Below are 8,753 nucleotides of genomic sequence, written 5' to 3'. Positions count from 1 at the left end.
TCCTCCTGTTGTTGGTATTTTCTTTGACCAGGCCATAGCCACTAATGCAGCAAGTCATTTTAATCCAGCCCATTATAGCGCCCGTGAGGAACGGAATGTCACATTGTTTTCCCAGCAGCTCTCTTGACCAGTTTCTGCTCGACTCAAACTGCGTCGGCTGGTCTCATATTTTGTAATCAAATTCTCTTATAGTTTTGATATTGCAAATACCTACCATCCATCCATCCATCCTGTCATGAGCAATCATAAAAGCCTGAGCAGTTTTGTTTCATGTCTCCCTAATAAATGAAATGGTTCTTAATCCCTTTCAAAAAGTAAGGATTTGATTGGAGCTTTTACAATCTGGTACCACAAATTCCTGTATCAGTTAATCAAGCATTTGACAATCAAATATATTACAGCTTAATTGTATGACAACTGTTAAAGCAGTTGCACTAAGAACTGATATAAATACAATCACTCAGATGCCAAACCTAACACTGAAAATAATGGCATTTAACGATGACAGTTTTAATAGTTTAAATGTCACACCACCCTGCTGATTGTGGATGTGTAACCAAAAATGTAACAAGTTTCTGTTGATTGTTTAATTACTCATGCATAGGCCTATACTATCTATCTATCTATCTATCTATCTATCTATCTATCTATCTATCTATCTATCTATCTATCTATCTATCTATCTGTCTGTCTGTCTGTCTATCTATCTATCTATCTATCTATCTATCTATCTATCTATCTATCTATCTATCTATCTATCTATCTATCTATCTATCTATCTATCTATCTATCTGTCTGTCTATCTATCTGTCTGTCTGTCTGTCTGTCTGTCTATCGTTAGTGCTCTCGATGAGAAGCACAGACTTCCACACACACGCACACACACTATATCTGAGCAAAGTGCATCGCTCAGCTCAGACACAGTGCGGGCGGTGCTGTGACTTTATGGGAGTGTCACTCACAGTTAGGCGTGTTCACTTTACTGTCAGTTCTCAGCTACGCTTTCTCACAGACGAGGCTAGTTCTGCCTCCTTCGCCACTTATGTACTAATTTTGTTAGCTCTGAAGCAGTTTTTGAGTGCATCTGAGTGATTTTGCTCTTGGCGTCTTTTTTAAAAACAAGACAGAATCACTAACCGGGTGCTGCAGACCCCAAGACATTAAGGTAACGCAAACGTTTATTTAACGTTATTGTTATGGTGAGACGAGCGAGTTTTAGGGAGTTGACGACCTTTAAAACAGTAGCAGGGATGTTATACTGTGCTGCATGTAGGTTTTATGCATTATTTCTAACGGCAGCGACTCAAAACCTCTGACTGTCCATACGGAGTGTTCATATGCGACTTCGATCGATTGTATCGATGCCCAGAATGTTGTCTTGATATTGATGGGAATTGTAAGGAATTTAATGATTCTTTTGATTCGTTTTAACTTGTTCGGTTCCTTAACGGTTCCATTTAAGAATGCCATACTTTTAGTAGCCTACTTTGACGAATACATATCTTTTTAAAAATCGACTGCACTCAACGGTTAGCAGGTGATGAATTAATTTCAGGTTTCAACAAAGAATTAGCATAACAATAATATATGTGTGTGTGTGTCTTTGTGTGTATGTGCGTGTGCGTGCGTGTACAAAAATAAACAATTTTAAAATGATAAAAGAGGTATTTACACAGACTTTTTTTTTTTTTGAGGACACACAAATGCAGTCCAATAATTGGCTCTATAATAAATACAAATACTAAACGATGTGGTATCATATTTCAATTCTTGTTTTTATAAAATAAACTCATCTCGTGTATCTCAGATAATTGTCATATGAACAACCAGTCAGTATCCTAACTCATCAGCCTTAATTAGGTTACAACATAAAAGACAATAAAAGATTTTTGTTTTCGAGTCGTTTATGATGACGGAATTAAACTTGCGGTTAAGTAAATGAGTCAGATGAATTCGGTAATCGATTCTTAAGTGTTTTTGATTCACAAAAAGAATCGGCTCATAATTTCCATTCGTTCAAGAATCATTCTACATTGCTTGCGCCGTATCTTTATGATTCTTTAAAAGAACCGACTCATCAACCGAGTAATTTGGTTGGGAATCGGACTACACTGCTGTGTGTTTCGGACTGTAAATTCATAGTAGCAGCCTATTGCGGTGAACAGGAGTGCAGAAAAAGGTCATTGTATTTTCTAGCATGCCTTACGTATAAATGTATGTTAACTGATCCGAACGTCTTGAAAATAATTCTGTTTAGGTATTTTAGTGATCTAAATAGATAAACAGCTCACTAGATTCTGTCATTCATGTCATGCACAGATCAGTCTATTTTCAATTCAATTGTAGGCCTACCAGTTAACCGCATTTTGGTGGTTTTACTCTTCGTTTCGAAGTTGTTGGCTTCATCTGATTGTTTTGTCAGATGTTTTGTTATTCTCTTTCACTGAATATAGACTGTGGAGTCATACTTTTATGTTAAGTATGTGTTACTGTGCTTGGAAACGTAAAATACACTAAAAAGAAGGAAAAGTCCTAGATACTGTGTTTTTTCGAAGGGGTTTTTTATGGTTTAAAAATATAAATATATGGTTACACAACATAGCCTACTTCAAAGAATATAGGCTACCATATTGATCGTTGGTGGTCTCATAATCTGACCAACCTAAAAGTCCCCCAAACCCATTTAAAACCATCAAAACCACCATACCTTGGTTTAATATGTTTTATTCAGCAATGACTTTTTGTGCTTCTTATCATGATGTTTTTTGACACATTTATCTGAACTGGTTAAGTAACTTTTGCATTCCCTGGAGTTTTCCCCTGAATTGTTTATTTTACCATTATCTCTTGACTAGGTTGATGAATATCTAAATGTCTGCAGTATTCACGCTGCCTTAATTATACAGATTTTATCTAAATGTTAATTTCAACCATCTTCTATTTAAAGGTTTCCTTTAACTGTGCACTGATGTCATTAAGTTCATCTTATTTCATCATCATAAGAGATTTCAACTCTTCCAGTTAGACAGACATATTGTTTTTTTAACAGACTGGAAGAATTTTGTCACATATCCAATTTTAGCTGACCGGGCTATATGAGTCACGACAGTTGAAGAGAAAGGGTTTTGAAAGTCTTTTTCCGCTCCCCTGCATTTACACCTTTTTGCCAAATTGCTTACAAAGTCAGTCATTCTTGTTTTTCCACTCTTGTTTCTGCTGTCGTGACCAAAACGTATCCATCTCAGTGGAACATGATTATATTTTAGTTTGCGGTTTTGTATCTCTGACTCGTTTGAAACCCTAAACTACTAAATTTGTGGATATCCCTAAAGAAATTAAAAGTTCTAATTTAGTCCCACATTCTCTCTGGAGCTCTTGGCTTAGTTTACCTGATAATGGTAACTCATTCTCTGAGGAATCTATAGCCTTTTGGGCTTGGCTAGAAAATCACAGGGTTGGTTTACTGTCTTCCCAGCAATCTCCTGCTTTTATAACTCATGAGCCAAGTAGTGAAAAACTGGATTCAGGAGTAGCTTGTCTTTCCTAAACCCCAATCATAATCTAACTGCATTTATGCAACAGGGACAGATGAAGGTCTAGCTTTGTAAATGGAATGTGGGTCAATATTCATTTCACCACAGATTTCCTCACTTTCACCTGGGGAATGGTAAGTACGTATTAATCTCTAAAAGGTGGGTGAACAAAACCTGGAAATTGCTGCACCAAAGAGCTTGTATTCCCATATTTCCATTCAGTGGTCAGTAAAACACCACCATCTTCTCTAGCTTGAATAGTTGAAAGCCAGAGTGGTGCAAGAGAGGACTGCAGACAAAAAATTATGAGGAAATAAAAAAATGTAGAAACCAAATTACATCTCACTTATACAACATACACACTCAGTGGTCTAATAGCGCTCGATTGAGATGGCCAATCAAATCAATGAAGGCAGGCCTTACTGTTCACAGAAGAGGAGTGAGAATTCCAACGCAACACTTCGTTTAAGCAGTGAAAGAGTGCATGGTTAGATACAAGGAGCTAAACATTTAATTTTTGATGACTGTTTTACGGTAGAAAGGTTCAGCGACTGACAGTAATATCCAGTGATGCAAACTACTCAGTTTTGAATTGAAAATACGCTTATATATCTTCATGTAAGTAATAACTGAATTTGATGAGACAAGAAACTTTTTGCGTGTTTTTATTTATTTATTTATTTTTTACATATTACACATACGAATAAGAGAGAATGTGTGTATATTTAAAATAAATAAATAAATTTAATTGAAATTGATCTTCATAACTACAATAGACCTGGATTTTTTACTGTTCTTATTTCTTTTTCGTTATTTCCTTAAATCCCTTTTAATCTTTAATTTTTTTTATTCCTTTAAATAAAAAGACCAATAACTCAATAATACTCAATAAAAATGTTGGCACATTTTTAATGTTTAAGAATGAAGCAATTGGGACATCCATAAATATTTGCATTGGAATTTTACAGTTGTACTTTAAAATTATATTATTATTTTTTTACAGTGAAATAGTGATGTGTATATACAGTGAGGAAAATAAGTATTTGAACACCCTGCTATTTTGCAAGTTCTCCCACTTAGAAATCATGGAGGGGTCTGAAATTGTCATCGTAGGTGCATGTCCACTGTGAGAGACATAATCTAAAAAAAAAAAAAATCCAGAAATCACAATGTATGATTTTTTAACTATTTATTTGTATGATACAGCTGCAAATAAGTATTTGAACACCTGAGAAAATTAATGTTAATATTTGGTACAGTAGCCTTTGTTTGCAATTACAGAGGTCAAACGTTTCCTGTAGTTTTTCACCAGGTTTGCACACACTGCAGGAGGGATTTTGGCCCACTCCTCCACACAGATCTTCTCTAGATCAGTCAGGTTTCTGGGCTGTCGCTGAGAAACACGGAGTTTTAGCTCCCTCCAAAGATTCTCTATTGGGTTTAGGTCTGGAGACTGGCTAGGCCACGCCAGAACCTTGATATGCTTCTTACAGAGCCACTCCTTGGTTATCCTGACTGTGTGCTTCGGGTCATTGTCATGTTGGAAGACCCAGCCTCGACCCATCTTCAATGCTCTAACTGAGGGAAGGAGGTTGTTCCCCAAAATCTCGCAATACATGGCCCCGGTCATCCTCTCCTTAATACAGTGCAGTCGCCCTGTCCCATGTGCAGAAAAACACCCCCAAAGCATGATGCTACCACCCCCATGCTTCACAGTAGGGATGGTGTTCTTGGGATGGTACTCATCATTCTTCTTCCTCCAAACACGTTTAGTGGAATTATGACCAAAAAGTTCTATTTTGGTCTCATCTGACCACATGACTTTCTCCCATGACTCCTCTGGATCATCCAAATGGTCATTGGCAAACTTAAGACGGGCCTTGACATGTGCTGGTTTAAGCAGGGGAACCTTCCGTGCCATGCATGATTTCAAACCATGACGTCTTAGTGTATTACCAACAGTAACCTTGGAAACGGTGGTCCCAGCTCTTTTCAGGTCATTGACCAGCTCCTCCCGTGTAGTTCTGGGCTGATTTCTCACCTTTCTTAGGATCATTGAGACCCCACGAGGTGAGATCTTGCATGGAGCCCCAGTCCGAGGGAGATTGACAGTCATGTTTAGCTTCGTCCATTTTCTAATGATTGCTCCAACAGTGGATCTTTTTTCACCAAGCTGCTTGGCAATTTCCCCGTAGCCCTTTCCAGCCTTGTGGAGGTGTACAATTTTGTCTCTAGTGTCTTTGGACAGCTCTTTGGTCTTGGCCATGTTAGTAGTTGGATTCTTACTGATTGTATGGGGTGGACAGGTGTCTTTATGCAGCTAACGACCTCAAACAGGTGCATCTAATTTAGGATAATAAATGGAGTGGAGGTGGACATTTTAAAGGCAGACTAACAGGTCTTTTAGGGTCAGAATTCTAGCTGATAGACAGGTGTTCAAATACTTATTTGCAGCTGTATCATACAAATAAATAGTAAAAAAATCATATATTGTGATTTCTGGATTTTTTTTTTTAAGATTATGTCTCTCACAGTGGACATGCACCTACGATGACAATTTCAGACCCCTCCATGATTTCCAAGTGGGAGAACTTGCAAAATAGCAGGGTGTTCAAATACTTATTTTCCTCACTGTATATATATATATATATATATATTTTAATATTTTTCAATATTATTAAATATTTATTATTATTATTTATTGTCATATTGATATATTACATGATTTGTATTACACGCATATGATACAAACAAGCACAGCAAACGTAGTTCAGTAAATCAGATTTTAAATTGTAATCACATTTTTATCAGGCAATTCACAATTTTTCTCCCAAAACGTGTCTGGAGCCCATGTCCATTGTACATTGAAACCTTTTGGAGATAATTGTTTTCTAGTGGTTGTTTTCATTGTGAAGTGTTCAATTGTAGTTTAGGCTGTACAAATGAAATAATTATCAGCATAAGTGATAAAAAGGTCCTCTTATTATTTTTGAGAACACTTGAGTCTGTGGTTTCTCATTCCCTCTCTTGTGCATGGTAATACAGTCTAACGTTCAATCGCTTCACTCGTGACTTCAACTCTTGATATTGCTCTGTGTAGGAAAGAGAGTAGCGCAACAGTTGCTGCATGTCTGATAGTGTTCTCTCCGAGTGGGTGTAAGTACGTTTCTAACATGCGTCTCCACAAGCGTGTTGCACAGGCTTTTCTGGAGGAGGACGGCGTGCACGGCTGCTGTGCATGCTGAGACGTGCCTGCGGCTTGGCAGTGTTGCTTTGAGAGGGTTTCCTGCGCACCGCTGAGGCCCCTTTGTTTTTACCAAAAACTCGTCCTGCCACAACTTAAATAGTCAGTGATGTTTTTTTTCCATTGAAATGCAAGAAAAAAAGAAGCTGAGGGAGGCAGGCACAGCTTCACAAACACAAGCACATTCTCAGATGAGGTGTGACTCGCGCTGCTTTACAGTTTGTGGCCTGCGTTTTATGGCACATCTTGAAATTGGCCTGTCATTCGTTTTGCAAGCTGTTTCAGAGTGTTTGAACAAAAAATGATCTCGAGTCGATCATTTCCACTTTTCCAGTTTCACAGTCCTGTATGACATGGACAAGTTGCAGAGCACCAAATAGTGCACATTTATAGACAGTAATCATCCCCTTTTGTTGAGGTGAACGATTCACACTTACATCAGCTGGTGTGGAATGCAAAGCAGTCTGTTTGAAGGCTGTGTGCTCCGAGCAGCTCGCGTAGGTGGAGCAGACCAGCAGGGGAAGACCCGCGAATGCTGGCCGGGTTTCCTCCCCCTCATCCGTCTCTCCCCTCCTCCCTTCCTCATTCTAGTCCTGTCAGTCACCCCTGGCAACAGTCTGAGGCAGCACAGCTGATGGGGAAACTCTTTCCATTTGGCAATCCTTCTGACCAGATGCACATTGTGTTTCCTTGGAAAAGCTGAAATGACTTGATTTGATTTGGCTTAATCTAATAAAGTGCAGCTCATAACCAGCAAAACGAACATTTCCCATTAGAACCAGTAGGGTAACCCATAGGAAAGAAAAAATGACAATTATCATTTTTGTCACAACCGACAGTGAAATCAATTATTCTTATTTTTAATTATCTGATGATTACCAATATGCAGAACCAATGTTTCTATTTCTATTGTATTATTTCTATTATTTGTTCTATTTTCTATTTTTATATATTATTTCTATTTTAATCATTTCTAAATAATTAAACTGCAAGGATAAAAATGTATTATGAATATAACAATAATAATTTCAACAACAATATTAATATTTATTTTAAGCCAAATATTTTTGTAATCTAAGGGGTTGTTGAAAATCTAAGTTTTCAACTTAAACAGAAAACTTTTTGTGTTTTGCCAGTTCATTTACACGACAACTGCGTTTTGTGGGCCTGAAAACGCAAACTTTTGGAAACGGGTTTCAGTGTAAGTGCAAGTTTTTGAAAACAAGACCGTTATCGTCTCCATGTAAACTACAAAAATGCGAATTTGTGAAAACGGTGACGCTGTGTGTATGCGTATTACGTGTTCAGTCTGTGGGTGCATATAGTTTCTTTGTGAAGTGACATCGCCAACTACTGGCCTGGCATGAATAATACAGCGTTTTTAGTCGTTTTCGCTGATCCGTTTGAATGGGGATCGTTTTGACAAAGTTGTCGGCTGTACACAAAAAAACTTTAAGTTAAATTTAACACAATTTATTTTTATTTTTTTTAGTTCATTGTCATGTAAATGTGCCCTAAATGTTTGCCAACTTTTCACTTGAATATGTTGTTGTGGGTTCATATGAATGTCTAAAGAATAGAGCCCAGTTTCTCGAATATTTTGAATATTTTAATATTTATGTGTGAATATTGGATTGAGTGTGAATTATCTCTAAATACAAATGAAATCTCCTTATTATCTAAGTATCTACTAGTGTCTTATATTTATAATTTTTAAAATCGCATTCATTTTAAAACTATACTGTATTGTCTCCTTTATTTTACTTTTAGGAAAGGGAATAAAGACAACTCAGATCATCTCAGATCATTTGAGTTATGAAAGAGCAACAATGAAAGGAAGGGGAATATATGAACTTCACTTGACAAAAGGCGACAGCTTGTACAAACAGCACAAAGCTTTAAAAAACATAATATAGTTTTAAAAGACATTGTTAAGGCAAAAAACGTGAACAGCTAATAATAGATCACTAGAAAAG

The 8,753-nt window shown here is 37.1% G+C and overlaps 1 protein-coding gene across 1 annotated transcript in view; it reads left to right on the top strand.

Annotated features, from left to right (window-relative positions):
• The first annotated feature begins 916 nt into the window (after positions 1 to 916).
• Positions 917 to 8,753, top strand: part of dgkaa (diacylglycerol kinase, alpha a) — a 32,130-nt gene continuing 24,293 nt past the window's right edge. The window contains exon 1 of the mRNA XM_084099293.1: positions 917 to 1,165. The gene's annotated coding sequence lies outside the window, so the exon portion shown is untranslated. The remainder of the gene's footprint in view (positions 1,166 to 8,753) is intronic.

Source organism: Abramis brama (assembly GCF_963993115.1).
Source record: "Abramis brama genome assembly, chromosome: 22".
In the NCBI taxonomy this organism is placed as follows: Eukaryota; Metazoa; Chordata; class Actinopteri; order Cypriniformes; family Leuciscidae; genus Abramis; species Abramis brama.
The sequence above is the reverse complement of the archived record's forward strand: the minus strand, read 5'-3'. Positions and strand labels throughout refer to the sequence as shown.